A 16,666-nucleotide genomic window follows, 5' to 3' on the forward strand; every position below is an offset into this window, starting at 1 on the left:
TGATCCGTAATATTTTTGTCAAATGTGAATGATAAAGATAATCAGAATATGGGATATTCGTTTTATTGTGTATGCAAATAATTGAGTTAATAAACAAAAAGGTTGTGTACGGTAGAATAAAATACCCTTAGTCGTGGTCTGTCCACTTACTACCCAGATAAAAGCACGTGCAAACTTTTACTCTTTCTGCTCACTTCAAGGTAAGCACTAAATGGGAGTAAGCGCATTACACCATCCTTTTACTATTCCCCGCCTTTAAATAGAAAAACTTTCCTAGATAAGTGAGAGTGACGAAAGTGGACGGTGCTATGCAAAATTTGCACGTAGAGAATTCTATGCTCGCCGAAATATCCAGGTATGGTCAGGTTTTAGTGGCCGGAATGCTTAATATTATAGTTCGGCCATTCAGAGAATGCGTTCCTGACACGTCGCGATTGAACTGACGACGTAACTACATTCATTGATTATTGATATAATAATGTTGTTTTAATGCTCCTCAATTGTTAAAACGGTAAACAACCAGCAAAAATATTTTTATCGTAACTGCAACGCCATTGCAAAGTTACGTCGTCAGTTCAATCGCGACGTGTCAGGAACGCATTCTCTGAATGGCCGAACTATAAGTCTACGAACTACGCTGGCTATGTAGGCATTTAAGAATTTTTGCCTTATTTGATCTAGCTTGAACGTGGAAAAGGAAACGATTTTCACACAGGTAACTACTACTGTTTACTACTTTTGTATTTTTTATCAGCTTATCCGTTTTTTTTTTCAATATATTAAAAAAAAAAACGAGTATTTAAGGCTTTGTCTAATATTTAAACAACATTCCATTTATTTCCATCAAATATTTTGCACTAAATTGGTTCACCATAATGGCAATCTGGATCCTACATAAACGTGACTGCCATTATAAGCGGAAAAAAATAAAAATGCACAAAATGTCGACCGGATATGTACAGCGTCACCGAGAAATGTGATTTCAGGTTTCATAATATTGAGAAATTTAATTTGAAAGTGCTGACAATCGTCACGAGTGTAAGGCAAGGCATTCATATTGCAGCGCAGCCACGTCGGAACATTCATCGCCGCTTTAATTTTGTACATTTCAATGTAAATATTGAATGGATGTCCACGACTGGAAAATGTTACAAATAAAATGCACAGGATACTTTTTATTTCGTAATACACTCTAGAGCTATGATTCTGGGTCAGTTGTGAAGATTTTAATAATTTTGAGGAGTATTTGCAGTTTTTTTAACTATAAGTGGCTTTAAGAGAATAATTGAGTAAAATTTTTGCAATACCTTTGTTTAAATTCATTTTTTAAGTTTTTATTTAACTATTCTGCACGTATGAAATATGTCAAGCAACAAAAAAATTACTTACATTGCTTGAAAATTTTACGTTCTTTATGACGTAAGAAAGGTTTCAAAACTTTATATAAAAGTTAATATTTGAAATGAATATGTGCCTTCGATTTGTAAGTATATAAAGAGCAGAGTTGTTAACCTTCCCAAAATCGTGGCTGACGTAGATATTGTCGAGAGTAAGTGCGCACATTTAAGGCACACGACACTACCACATCGGAACTAGGCTCGGAAGTCGAAGTGAAGCGATTCTCCCGCCTCCACCCTCAACTTCCTATCCTCCCCTATCACCTAGCATACAGTGTCAACTAGTTCTGAACGAAACAAGTTTCAGTTTCGCGAATAGGAAATTACCCACTTTATTCTTCTTCCAGAATATACGAAGTATTTTTAAATAAAACTCATTAGTTCTCCACTATGCAGGGACGGACTACTAATGCGTTGGAAGTTCTATTTAAAAGTCCATTCGCGAAAATCCCATTGATTCACTCGTAGAAACACTTCACTTTCGAAATAAAGGACCAGGAAAAGCCCATTAAAACAGCGTTATTATTCAACCCGACGCTCTAGCGGAAAATTAAGAAGAATTTCTCACACAATGGTTAGTGAAATTGCTTGTAACTTCGCTGAAATATTTTTTACTGTGACATCAATCACAAAAAAGTTAGTCCTCGGCGCAACGCCTGTTAATTGAAAGTTATTGCATGGAAAAACGAGGCAGTATTTCACGCAAAATTTTTAAATTTATTTCCAGCTATACCGCGTTCGGTACAAAATTCTAATTTTCTCTCTCTTTCGTGGTGTCTTTGAAAATAAACAAATTTTGTGGAGCTTAGCGACGCCGTAAATCCAATTTTATAAAATTACTAAGCAATGTAGGTATAACACAAAACAGCCGCGTTACCCGACCTGTGAAAGACCTGAATTTTTCTATTGAAATTATGTATAGTTATGAAATAGTTTATTTTTCTACAGCATTATAGAAAACATTAATTTGTGAACGTACTAATTGTCTAAAAAAGACGTGCTCTTTTATGTTCTTCAGGACATTTCTTCAGTTTTTATATGTCATTAAACTTAATTTACGTAAGATAAAATTCCAATTAAGCAAAATGATAATTTTAATTGAAGGTTTAATTATACAGATATTTACAACGTTCCAAGAGGAACTTATGTGAAGATACCGTTACATTATTAATTAGAAAAGATGACATCGTATTAACGCTATTTAATAATGTTCTTGAGTGGGTGTTTCTCAAGCGGTGATCAAATGTGAATAACTTCACACTGTCTTTTGTTTATACTGAGACTCTAGGGACAGTACGAAGTGTAAATGTTCATGTTCAAGTATGTTCATGATCACGGGAACAGCCATCGACTCCCGCTCAATTAGAGACAGATTTAATTATCACGCCCACATTGAGGAGTCGCCCGAATGTGATTCTGCCTCTATGAAGGGACGTTTAATTTATCAATTTTCCTTACACTAGGAGATGTAATTAATGGGAACTTCACGAATCACGCTCAAGCTGTGATATTTTAGTCCCCTGAGGCAAAAGCAATCTTTGTTGCATTGGATATTAAGTCTGAAACTTTTCAAAGTAACTTTATTCTTTCTTCCTTGTCATAAAAATGTAGTACGTTAGCTAAAACATATAAGTAAGATCAGGCTCGTAAATCCCGAAGCCAAAATTGAGTTTCATAAATAATATGTTCAAGGCAAAACTTTATCTCAATATAATATTTTCTTGAGAGCAAGTTTAAATTTTTATCACACTGTTTCAGAGAATGCGCGTAATTGGAATATTTCATAAATTAATCAGATTGAAAAAGTTTTCAAGTGAATGAATTCGGGCGACACCAGTGAATTTTGACAACTCTGGTTTCGTGTAGGGTTGAGTTTTCATTGAGTTTGTGTCACTTCGCCATTTCTTGGGTTTCTTGAATTAATAATAAAGGAACGTAGCCAGCGTTTTGCTGAATACCTAATTATTAATTGAAGTAACTAACAACATCACTGTAAAAAGATGGTCTTGAATTATTTATTTAACTTTGTTGTCTATAAGACTGGATAAGTTAAGTTCTATGTTTTTGCACGTTTAGATAATAAATATAAAACTAAGTAATATATAATATCTACTTATTTAAGAGAGATAATGAAGAAATAAAATGCCCGACAGTAATAAAATATTTCCATAACTTGCAGCCTTGCACTCACCCTACGGCATACATGGTACCATCACCTAATATTACCATAGCCGAGTAATGAAACATCGTTCCAACTTCATATGAAACAATAGCAATTTATTATTAAACTGTAATCTCGCCAGGCACTTCCACAGTAATGAGATAAATCCGCACCAAGTTCTCACTCATCTACGTAATTGCTTTATTACTTATGACTTTAATCTGTTAACGAAATTATGAGTTCAAAACTTCAGAGCCTTATTTAATTGTGTAAATAGTTCTCTGTGGAAAAATATTATACTTATTTTTATTAAATATAAAAATATATAAAGCTTTAAAAATGCCCTTTTGTTAATCTTTACCCGTCTTTAAAGATATGTTAAAACCTTTATGATCTAGAAGTGCACAAGAAGTAGTAAACAGAACCACATTACGTCGATGGATATCAATAGCCCAGCAGCCTGACATAGCGAGGTAGATTAAATTCCAGACTTCATGATATTTATCACGAGCAGAGAAATAGATTCCGAGAGAAATAAAATAATTCTCAATTCAAAACAATTGTGAGATATTAAACAATTCCCTTTCAATGAACAAGTCTCAATTGCCAATAAATTACTTATCCTTAGACAATTCTGCGAAGCATACACCTATTGATAACTTCGAGTCTCTAATAGGCTCGATAAATAATTCGCTTTGCATAGTGCGGGTCGATGTATAATCTAAAGACTATTAAACCCCAATAATCTAATAGAAAACGGGCTTAGTTTTAAACAGCCGTAAATCAATTTTGGCTCAAACCTCTAATTGAGTTACGCGAACAATTCAGATGGAAGATATCCGTTAAAGGTAATTTCCCTTAAATCTAAATTGAATTTTTGCTACATACAGGTTGCGGTTACGGCGAAATGTAGGCTATTAAATAATGCACAAAACGGAAGGCTGCTCTGATTCATTACTGAATATTAATTATCCCCAATCTGAATTGTCTAAAGAAGCGTGATTTATTTTATAAAGATTATCTACCGGAGATTGTCTGACAGAAAATACGGAAGTTAAGGGTATCCATTGTTTGGGCTGACGTCCGGGATGCTTAGATTAACGACTTTTTATACGTTCATGTTTATTTCGTTTGGTAGAAGAAATTCACTTCGGGTTACAATAATTAACTTTTACATTTTAATTTCCTTTTTTTCAAAAGGGTAATTCAGTTATGTGAAATGGAAGTCTACACAATTTTCCTATACATATAAACTAGTAGGTTACAATGTAAAATATTTCATAGTAGAAGTTTGAAGTCATATCATCTTTAGCAAGAATTAACTCAACGAGCTTTGCTTCAATGTTCCGCTCCATTGGCGCTCGTGAAGACATAAAGGTTGCTTGCTACTGGAAAATTGTATAATGCCAGTAGCTTTCAAACTTTTATACGTAAGTAATACAATTATTGTACAGTAAAGCTTGAAAGGGAAAGGAAAATATAGTTAACGTTGGTTCGTTGCGAAGAAAACTATAGAGTGCAGAATTATTAAATCTACTCTTTAGATTTATATTTTTGTAAAACAAGTTCATTCGAATGTAAGTATGTGCCTATTGAACTCTAAGCAACACACACATTTTTAGCCTTTACATCATCCTGCCTGTCCTCAATTTTAATGAAATACGCGAGAAACATAAACATAAGAAAATTACTGAAATTAAAGGTCACGAATTTTTATAACTCAATACGTTGAACCTTGCCCTTTTCCAAAGAAGCTAGCTTTTACCGAGCCTGTCGCAGCTCCGCCGGGCACGACTCGCTTATAAGACATCGATACTGATAAAATTTCACTGTCACTATCTACCATTTGTAACCTTCAAGGAAAAATTGTTATAACTCAGCGGCAAGCCAAAATCGTCTACCCGTCAACCTCGTTTACACAACATTATGTTTTTCATAAAATTCTGTACATTTTCCCGGAATATTGTTTAATTATTTACTCTAGCTATAATATTATCTTATCCATTGTTTTAGTAGTAAACAGCAACAAAATCTTTGATATTAAACTAAGAGCTTTATTTGACAATCTTCCTGAATCCTTTCGGCTGAAAGCAGCCTATTTTTATGTAATTTATAAAGCCTTTGAGGTTTTGCCTTTGCTTTGTAAATAAATTTTCAGCTGGCTAGACTTTGAAGATATAATGAAGTTAAGCTAGCTCCGCAGATTTTCAGAAAATATTCACTTACTAAGTAAGGAAAATGCTCACACGCAAGCATACTCCAAAATGTAAATCTGCACAGCATGAATGAAACACGAGGTTTAACAATACGCTATTGCCATTCAGAATAAATCACTTTACAAAAGTAGAGCAAATGTTTGTACTCCACCCTCCGTTTACGACTTCTAACAGAGAAAGGGCATTCATTCATCCGAACGTTCATATAAACGTGCTTATAGAAGGCTGTAACATACGACTTTTATCCATTGACGCGATCAACGGACGACAATGGAATGGTCTGATCCTGACCCAAATAGCAGGCTTCCCGCATACTTGCAAGTTTAAGTCGCAAGATTAGCCATGTTGCGATTTCAAAAGCGGTTGTACTGAAGTTTTAATGTGGATGTATGAAGTTAAACGCGACATCTGCTGCGGGTTTTGTGAATATTGCGGATTATGTTATTTGGGCAATTGCATGCTTAAAATGCGGAAGAAATTAGGAACATTAGCTGTATTTTATAAAACGACAAGACTACAAAAACGACTCCAAACCAAAACGCCCACCATTTACTGTTTCCTATTTCTGTGGCTGAAAAGAAACTTCAGTTCTATTTTAAAAACTCATTACGGAAAATGTGTTGAAGATTTAACCATTTATATAAATTAAAATTAAATTGGAAAATTTAATGTATTTACCAACGCTATAATCTACTATAATAACTCTTCACTTTCAACAGCATAGTTTTCGAAAATATAACGGAATGTTTCCAAACATTTGGCTTGTGGTGTACCGAGATCATACCTGTTGGATGTGTAGGGATCATTAAGTTAATACCCCCTTTTACTTGGCTTACGGCGGGACCCCCAAAGTGCTTCGTTGTTTACATGACGCATTTTTGTTCCTTGCCTTTTTCTCTTTTCTCAGGAAGATTTATTATCTTGTCTCAAGGACGGATGAAAGAAGTTGAAGGGCTATTAGAAAGGAGAAAGATCTGGTACAATACGGCTTCTGACATGCGTTTCATCTCGTAATACTTGCGTCTTGAATTGAACAATAAGTTACTACTAAAGGAGTATACGCTAAAACCAAAAACATTCAAAAAATGACTTCAATTTATTTGAAAAAAGTTTAATGAACGACTGGCCGTGAAGGATTATAATATTTAAGGATTTGCGGCATTCAAGATTTTACATTTTTAATTTAAACACCTCTTTCCACTTTGCGTTTGATTAAAACTTTTTTGAGTAAATAAACATAAAACGAATTCTGAAAGTTCACCCTTAACTCTTGTTGTGAAAATAAAGAAAGGCCTGAGCAAAAATGTTCTTCCGTTAGATTAAGACAACAAAATTAAAGGTACCTGTGTAAGATTTACTAGGCGTACGAAATCCTAGAATGCTTACGAAGAAAGTATATTAATAGCACAAAATTATATTTGTTTTTCTAGAAACCAAGGCAGAATAGAAAATAATGGTTTACGTGAAGGTCAATGTTACTTATTCCATAAAAGTATTTAATTTAGTCATCATAAATTCTTTACCTACGAATTTATTTTTCATCTATTTCCTCGGTATTTCAAAACAATAATACTAAAGCAAAGGACGGTGAAAGGAGGATGTTTGTAATCTTTTGCGGGTCTCAAAAATGTTGTTTGTTTGTAAACAGCTTGAATGGGAGTGAAGCAGACCAAATATTTGTAAACATACAATTTTCCTCAATGACACGATAAGAATACATAATGTTAATGTGAATGTTGCTTCATATCGTAGACATATTATAGTTAGGAAACTTTCACGACCTAGGTAATTCAATAATATATTATGTAAAATGTTACTAAAAATAAACCAGTTTTAAAGGGGTCTCAGTAGTCGTAATAATGCATCTGTAATTTATTATGAAAGGCCATAAGGAAAGTTGACAAAGACATTACTGGCAAATGAAGATGGACAAACTATATCCTGTACTGTCGTATTACATAGTATAGTATGGCTATGTATTTGATAGCATGAAACAAGCTGGTCTCCAATCTGTGATTTGAATCAAAGCAATCAAGCGTCCACGAATAGCAATACAACATGTGCAGATTGTACCAGGAAATGCAAGCTAGCTTGACTAAAAATATTCAGAGAGACAGGTGCACAAAAATATAAACAAGAACGGACTAAGACATGGACCATGTAAGGTATCGATATTGCAAATATCGGCGCACGTGTAATAAGAAAATGATAAGCCAGGACGCACCTACGTGCCACCGCAAATATGAGCTTGTTGCGAATTCATTGAACCTTTTATGTAAATCCAATAGATCGGTTGTATGTCTCCCCACGGGGGCACGTCAAATATAGGACGTAATAGGACGCTGTTTCCATATCTTTACGGAAAACGACGCGACTGTCAGCGTAAGGAATAATGCTAACTTGATGTTTATGGGCACACTGACGGATGTTTTGCTGAGTAAATAAATTGTCGGTAAACTGGATGTGAACAGAAACGTTGGATGCAGATTCTAAACTGTAAAGTATGGTAGGAATGTATTTAAGAATAATATCTGCGTGTGAATATGTAGCACTAAAATGAATGAATTAAGAAATTTGTTTATGTTGTTGTTCCAACTGCGAAATAAAATGATAGAGAGATATAAAATGAGAAAATCGCAAATAAAAGTAATTTTAACCACATACATAGGTAATTTAAAATCAGCATTTTATTTATAACTTCTATTCATTGTCACATTACAGTAACGTTTTTGTATGGCTCCCATCCATTAGCATTCATCCGATTAAGTTAAAACTTTGAAAATGCACGCTCGCGAGCGAAGTTTACAAAAAACGGCGATGCAATTGCAACGGCCAGTCTGCACACGTCACTTATAAATAAGTTAAGCAAAAAGTTTTAATGCAGGATTAACGTCGGCTTTTCTCACAGCTAACTGGCAACCTTTAAATCTCATTATGTAAAGCTTCGTACAGGAAAGTCTCGGGAGGTCAGTTAGTTACACGATCATTTTCAGTGTAGGTTTACATAGTTACTTTGTGGTGGCGCATCGGTTCATCCCCCCGGGTCAACCAAATCTGGCAATCAGTATTGGACGGCAGCCGCGTTAATATCGAGAGTACTCGCACGTTCGATAAACTGTCCAGTTCACACGTTAGTGAATTAACCAATTTTAGCCTCTGCCGTAAATAATGATGGACTTTTGAGGTATTGATGATTTTTGAAGCGTTTAAATAATTATTTTCAGTGGCTACAATAACAATCTACGGCACGGATTTTATGATATAGTTCAGAGACCTATAGAAATATTTTTCATTAAATAATAATTAAATAAAAAACGTAGGCATCTACATCGTTACTGCGTTAATACCTTTAGGCGTCGACATCGTCGAAATGAACGGTCACATTAAACCATTTAAAACCTCTTATATAATGAAAAGTTATGAGGAGTTTATGGCACAATTAACTGGTATTTAGCACATAATATAATTCTTAGAAGGTTACATTTTATCTTTATGACAAAGAGCTTTGGGGAAAAAAGGGATGACATATTGTCTGGGCCCCCATAAATCAAGTGGGACTATAAAAGTATTAGTTTTTGCGGTAGCACAAACCGCATACTTCTTCATATCAAATAACGAAAAAGATAAGAAAATACTGCTCTTCATTTTAGCCAGGCTATCGCATATATCGTACTGATACAATTTATTGAAAAAACAAATAGCCCCGTTCGATATTGTTAACATTTATTTTGCTGTAGTTGGCCAGGGATGTTTTATGAATGTTTTCTTTTCCATTTATTCGCGATACGTCAATTACGAAATATAACCCACCGAAGGGCACAGACAACATTTATTACATAAGTCTAAACTACTGGCACATAAGCCCTTTCTACCCTGTGGTACGGTCAGGGTTGTCACGCGAACCTTATGCGACCCAATAAAATTTTATTGATCTTAGGTCTCAGCAACCCCAAACTAAAGTCATTTAGCTTATATTGTGGGTAAATACCACGGAGAAAGTTTTATGAAAGTTTCTGACCGACCAAATGTATTATCCTGTTCTCTATTTTTCTGTTTCTAGTGTAGCTTAGACAGTCTTCACTAAGATCGTTTATTTAAACAGATGGGTGCTTCAAAAAGCATTATTTACTAAATCCAATCCATTTTACAATTGCTCCATCATCTGATCAAATCCATCAGTTTAACCACACGGGAAGCGAATCGCTTTTATTTTTGGTACAGTTACAAACAGAGCACTTTCTAAAAATGACAACGGCTATTTCTAACTGAAAATTAATTGAAATTTCCAACATAACTGAGAATGACTTGTACAATAAAACATTTTAGTTCGTATATGTTTGCCAAATATTCATACATAATATTAGGAAACAGTTTTAATTGGGCTATTTTTTTACTTTTCTCTATCGGCGGCGGTGTTAAGCCCTCTTGTCAGTCAAGTATGTACTTATAATGCATATTGCAAGACTCTTTATGAAATAAAAAATCCCAATGTATCTTTATTAACTTTGCATCCGCATCCTCAGGATTAGGTCGGTTATCTACCGGATATCTAGAACAAAGACAACACGACAATCTAATATATTTACAAGATCTAGTCTAGACTAAAATATCAAGGCCAAACATTGAACTGATGTAAAATAATTTATTGCAGCCCACGGCTATTGGGATACCGACGGTTATTATTTATTTAGTATTCCTATATCTTTGGACTTGGACTCAAAATGAAGTTACGGCTAACAAAGTAAGTAAATAACGACCGTATTGTGTAATAGTAAAGTATCTCTCTCTTTAGGCACTCATAATATCTATTCTTGACTTTGGATATTGTAATAGGTAAATATTTTCGTTCGTAGGGAATGCAAAAAATTATAGCGTCAAAAATAATAGAAACTATTTCCTATTTGTTAACGCTTACTTTAATTACACAGCTTCATAATTAATTTCAACATAAACAGAATAATAAAACTTTAAATGAAAATAACATCGCACAGAAACGGTGTCTCGGCGACCGTTTGTTCTGTCGCTAGGCCTGTCTTCAATAGTGGACATTTTATGTCCTGTAATTAAAAAGTTAAGGCCTTCATGACCGTTTTCCTCCTAATAAATACTTAACGGTATTATTGCTTTGTTACACTCGCGTAGTAACAACAATTTAAGTAACATTGGACTCCATTCAGCCGTCATAATTAGAGAAATAATTATTAATGTTTGCTCGGGTCCGTAATTTAATTAAGCAGAGGCATCATTCACTAAAGGAAATACTAACTTAGACGATAGCTGTTATACATTTTATTGTCTATGTCAAAGCTCAGTTTGAGTAGACGTACTTACAGACATTGTTCTATGTAGTTAGCTCTACACTCAGAATAATTACTTTAAGCCGCGCCTGTACTTGAAGTATAAGTGGGGTTCAAAATATTAAACATACTAACGTTTATACAGAAGCGGAGATTACATCACAGTTTCAGTTTGATAGACATAGGATCTTGCTTTATAGTCTAGCTAATAAGACTGTTGTGTAAAAGGAAACCCACGTCTTACAAACTCAAATCTTATTTTGTGTCAAATTGTCTTATCATAATTTAACGTAGTCCTAATAGAATGAAAACAGCGAAGGAAGTGTGTACGTCTGCATCATCTTGCGCATTACGAACGTTTCGCATGAGTAAGCACTAAAGCACTGAAGTAAACTGTGTGAAGTATAGCAACTACATGGTAAAAGAAGGATTCGTCTATCTTCGCTCGTACGGTGACAACTTTTGTTCTGGAGATTATATTATGCGTATGTGGAACACTAAAAGTGTTTTTTAAAAATGGTATCGATTTTCTATACATAGGAAAGCAAACTACATAGAGAATAATTCCGCATATATTTTCACAATGTACGCTATCACAGCGTTTATGGATGGTTGATCTGAAGTAGGTATTGTTGATACACGTGTAGAATTTATTATTCCAAGTTAGATATGACTTGAATCCGAAATAAGTGTACTAAATATTACAGTATGAAAAAGTTCAGTTGCTACAGTTTCAGGCACAAATACGTACTTTTTATTTTTTTACCAGGGTAACATGAATATATGGAGGTATATCTCTTCTATTTGTTCCTGTACTATTGTTTTAAAATCGTGAAATCCTAGCCCAATTACATAAATTACCTATCTGTTTTTGACTATTCAATCACAAATGAGGTTTATTAGAGCATTGATTATGACAGCACAGAGGTTTCTATAGTCATTGTGAACAAAGCTATGTAAGCCAGCCAGCTCATACAAATTGTATGGCCTATTTTAGCATAGCAAACCTATTTGGCATAATGATTGTTCAGCCCGAAATGTTTCAGCGATTCAATACACCGCGTAAAATTAACTCAACCGTTTTATTTTATATCGTTTTCATTGAAATACAGAGTCCCAATGAAAATAGTTAATTTGAATATTACTCGCTCTTTCGAAATGCTTTCATATTGTCGACGATGATTTTTATTGACAACTTTTTCATGAAAGTTATTTGTATTTGACTGATTTGATTATTATCAAAGGAATTTATTTTGTCATATTAAAACTGGAATATTCTGGAATGATGTGGATCAGTGAGTTTTTATTGATTTTTAATAAGATTTTGATTACTTTCTTTTATCACAAAAATATGATTGAGTCGCAGATTGCGTTTTTAAGATATCTTAGATAAAAGCAGTTAAAGTAATAAGACTTTTTAACAACAAAAGGTAACTATATGTATAGACATAGTTTTTACGTAGATTTATATAAGTAGACATAGTGTTTAGTAATCCTTCTTTTAGAAATTTCTAGAAGTATTATTTATTGTATTGATATGTCATTCGCAATTTTTCCATGAGATGGAAAGCTAGGTCAGGGCGACATTTCAGTAAGCAAACACTATCCTAAATAAATAAGTCCCGCACATTAAATCTAGGAAAGACGTTTGTAGATGTTTACACGGCCATCCTTTATGAAAACACCCTGCTTGTTTATTAACAGACGCTAACAGGAGTGTCGGATGCAAAACTGCTATAATATAAACTGGTGTTATGAGCCTTAACGTCGATGGAAACATAATACTTTGCCCCGTCCTTATAACAAAATGGATCGGTCTCATCACCTTACTTGTACTGAGGATGGCGTAGTAAGCTACGTCATTTTAATTAATGGTGGGTCATAGTCAGCTAAGAATAACCCATGAAATGTTTGAAGCAAATATATTTATCGACTACAATAAATAATGAGCGCATTCGTGCTACGGAGCGACTACGAAATTCGTAGCAAATGGAAACCATTTTTTCGTTACACGAGCAATGAAACTTGCTACGAATACAGAGCAAGGCTACACCAAATGTCTACGTGAGAACACCATAAGCCTGAATGATCGCCTTAATAGTAGTCTGAAGGAAATACAGAACTAGATCTAGCTTTAGATAGAACAGATTTCTACGTCATGCAATCCCAATTACTCCGGTGACATAGTAAACGTGTCCTCAATTTCACCTCACAAGAACACTCGACAATCACACAATGGATCATCATTAATCGCTTCAAGTAATTAATTCAACACAGTTAGTCAATCAATGCTGATCACAAGTTCCATGTAAACAACTATTATCCATAGTTTAGTTACAGTTAGCTTAAACCAGTAACCAGAAACAAGTCAAGCTATGATAGAAGTAATAAATTGCAATCACAAGGCCCAATAAGATATGGTAGGACATTAATAAACTGTGTTTTGCTAATTAAGTTTAACATGGGCTATTTATCAGATGGACTATAAAGGGATTATAGCAGTTTAAGTTATGGTTTGGGGCGGTTTAGACTTATTAAGTGATATAATTTTAATGGTTTATGTTGGTTATGATCGCGGGTACTGTGTTTAATGAGCTTTATTGATGTTTTCCTCTATAAAATGTAAAGGGTTTTCACTTCTCACCTTATGAAGGTATATACTCCAAGTTTAAAACACAAACATTAAGATAAAAAACTGTTGCAAATTAACCCATCACCGAGTTTCCTTCTCTAAAACCCCTGTAAGTATATAATCAAAAGCTATATTCGAAAGAGTTTGCATAAACCAAAAACTTTTCTTACTTCATTGTTATTTATAAACATTCGCAAACAAAAACTTTGCGAAACAAATAACCGTAAATAGCAATTCGGTTACTCAATAACATACAAAATAAACACTGAATTAAGGGCCATGATTGTCACAGGTGCGTTCACGCAACCCCTATGGTATGATGTCTTCTCAATATTCTTTGGACACAAAAACGATTTTTCTAACTGGCCACAACTATAGCAAAGTCGACAAATGTGGTAAAAAGTTTCAGGTATGTTTAAAAGATCATTTGGAACCATTTCTCTGTCCATGGGAGAATGGACAAGAGGCGAATACGAAATCGGTTTTGTGTGCTGCAGAATTAAAGGAAATCCTTTGTTGTTATTTCTAATGGATTTTGTATAGGAATGCTTTTACAAAGTTTAATAACTGATAGCTTAATATACCTTAACGCTTAAAGTGATGACTATAAAATTAAAATTTACCTTTCTATTCTTGTATTAAATTACTTTAAAAGTAATTAATTATCCTTGAACTGCCTTGAAGTAGTAAATGCATAAATTATATTGGTTCGTAAGTTATTCATAAGCCATGATACGATTCTCATGGTGACATTCAAATAAATAAACATTTTCTATTCTCAAAATAAATATAGGTAGACGACAAAATTGGAGACCGGTTGTGAATATTCCCACGCAAATCGTCCAAGTATACATTTCTCGCTGGAAATGAGCATACCGCTTTTCTAGTTCAAACTTGGACAAGTTTTTCTTAACATTTTATTTTCTTAGAAACTGGTGTTGGGTGACACCGTAGCGTTGAGAATTATATTTTGTGACTTTTCATTTTGATTCCGCCTCAGATACATAGATTCTATACATTTAGTACAGAAACTTACAAATACTATCTGCCAGAACGTGCTATTTTTATTTTAAATACCTAACAAATATTTGGGAACTTCAATTAAAATTTTAAAGTTCAAAGACTGAAATGTCACCATTTTTATAGGCACGAAAAAAAATCATCTTGTTTTTAACAAATCATAACCTTATATTCTGCCTAGTATTGAACATTGATTTTCAGCGGACATTGAAGTCAGTTTACCCTTATCGTTTACCCCTTTGCCTCTTCAGGCAAAGTTATCTTTAAGCACCAATTTGAAACCAAACAACTATTTAGTACTTTCCACCTAAGTTGCAAACTTCTCAAGAACTTAGCAAATATTTTCTGCGCCATTGAACCTTCTAGAAACGTCTTTGGTACGTGATATGAAATCCTTATGTTAACCACAGCGATGAATTGCGGTTACAAATAAACTATCGAGTATATGTTACTTAAGCATAACTTCTGAACGATTTATTTGCTTCATGTAAACCTAACCGGTTTGAACCCGTGGGAATACGGCGTGAAACATAAATAAACTTTGTTAAATTCTTGTTAAAAGATCAAATTCTGGATGTATGAAATCATCATAACAAATGTCAATCATATTGGAAGTCAGTTGTTTGTGAATATTATAAATAAAAAAGGATTTTTTTATGAAAACTTAATTTTAGTAACAGTACCTAAATGTATGAAATCAAATATGTGTATAGTATCATGAAAAGTATTCCTAGCCATCAAACTGTCCTGCGTCAAAAGTCATTCGCCTTTTAAATGGACTTATTTACTCATAGATAATAAATAATTCAAGTAGAAACACATGGCCACAAGATGAGAGAGTCTCATTGACCTGCCGCAACTTCATAGAAACTTGAACTCAAGGGTTCAAACAAAAAACAGCTGTAACCAAAGCGGCCCACATGGTGTGAAAAAACACAGGTACGCGAGGTACGCGCAAATGATGACCTAAACATGACTTAACTTATACAATATACTTACAAGTTTCGCCTATTTACATTATGCTTAGATTTTTTTTATTTACAAAGAACGTATCGTTCAAATTAAATACATTCCACCCAGTGGACCCTCACAGATTTAATTTAAAAAGATTATTAATGAAAATCTTTTATCAACAAATAACTTCTTCAAAGTCAAATTAATAAGAAAATAGAGGTCAAAGAAGTTCCCGTTGTAAACAATCATCAAGGTTTCCAGCCAATTTATAAACGCACGCATAATCCAAATAACATAAAAATGTCTGGGAAAAGAAAACTTCACTAAAATACACGGATGTATCGGAACAGGCCGTATTGCGGCATCGCGGGAGAGCGCGCGACCACCCCTTACCAAGGGCTCGAAGCTACTGAACTGACGCAGACGGACTCGCCGGAGGACGACGACAGAATGAAAGCTAGTGTGCACCCCCCATCCCTCGTCCCCAACACCTCATTCTAAAAATGCACACATTAACAGGAAAAAAATCCAGCAAAGAATGTAAAAAGTGTTGCACGTTCCATAATTACTTGTGCCTTAGATTTGGGCCTTTGTTTATGTAGGCTGTAAACGAGGCCGCCAGCCGGAATGCGCTACCTGTATTGTGCTGGAGCACTTGTTGGAATTCATTTATCTGCCACCCCCGTAATTATCTTCCGTGTTCTTAGCATTTAGAGCTGGGAGCACCGAGATAATTAAACGTTGTTCATCATAACTGAGCCGACGTTCAACACAACATGTTATTACTAAGTTCACGAATATGTTCCAACTAGTGGTTGCTGCAGCTGACAGTTCGGTCGAGAAATAGAGACCTTGTGTCCAATATTTCGAATCAAATATCTAGACACACGGCAGTGTGTCCGCCAAGTTCGAGCAAAAAAAGCGACACACCGGCCGTGGGTTATATTACACGAACCATTTCGGGCCAAATTCGACCCCCCTGTAACTCA

At 34.4% G+C, this 16,666-nt stretch overlaps 1 protein-coding gene across 5 annotated transcripts in view; it reads right to left on the reverse strand.

Annotated features, from left to right (window-relative positions):
* LOC124636137 (apoptosis-stimulating of p53 protein 1) overlaps positions 1 to 16,666 on the reverse strand; it is a 243,615-nt gene that overhangs the window by 79,589 nt on the left and 147,360 nt on the right. Inside the window, exon 1 of one of the 5 annotated variants that reach the window (XM_047172065.1) lies at positions 15,723 to 16,051. The exons of the other annotated variants lie outside the window; for them this stretch is intronic. The gene's annotated coding sequence lies outside the window, so the exon portion shown is untranslated. Of the gene's footprint in view, positions 1 to 15,722; positions 16,052 to 16,666 lie in introns of those variants that run through there. 5 annotated transcript variants of the gene reach the window in all.

Source organism: Helicoverpa zea, chromosome 14 (assembly GCF_022581195.2).
Source record: "Helicoverpa zea isolate HzStark_Cry1AcR chromosome 14, ilHelZeax1.1, whole genome shotgun sequence".
Taxonomy (NCBI): Eukaryota; Metazoa; Arthropoda; class Insecta; order Lepidoptera; family Noctuidae; genus Helicoverpa; species Helicoverpa zea.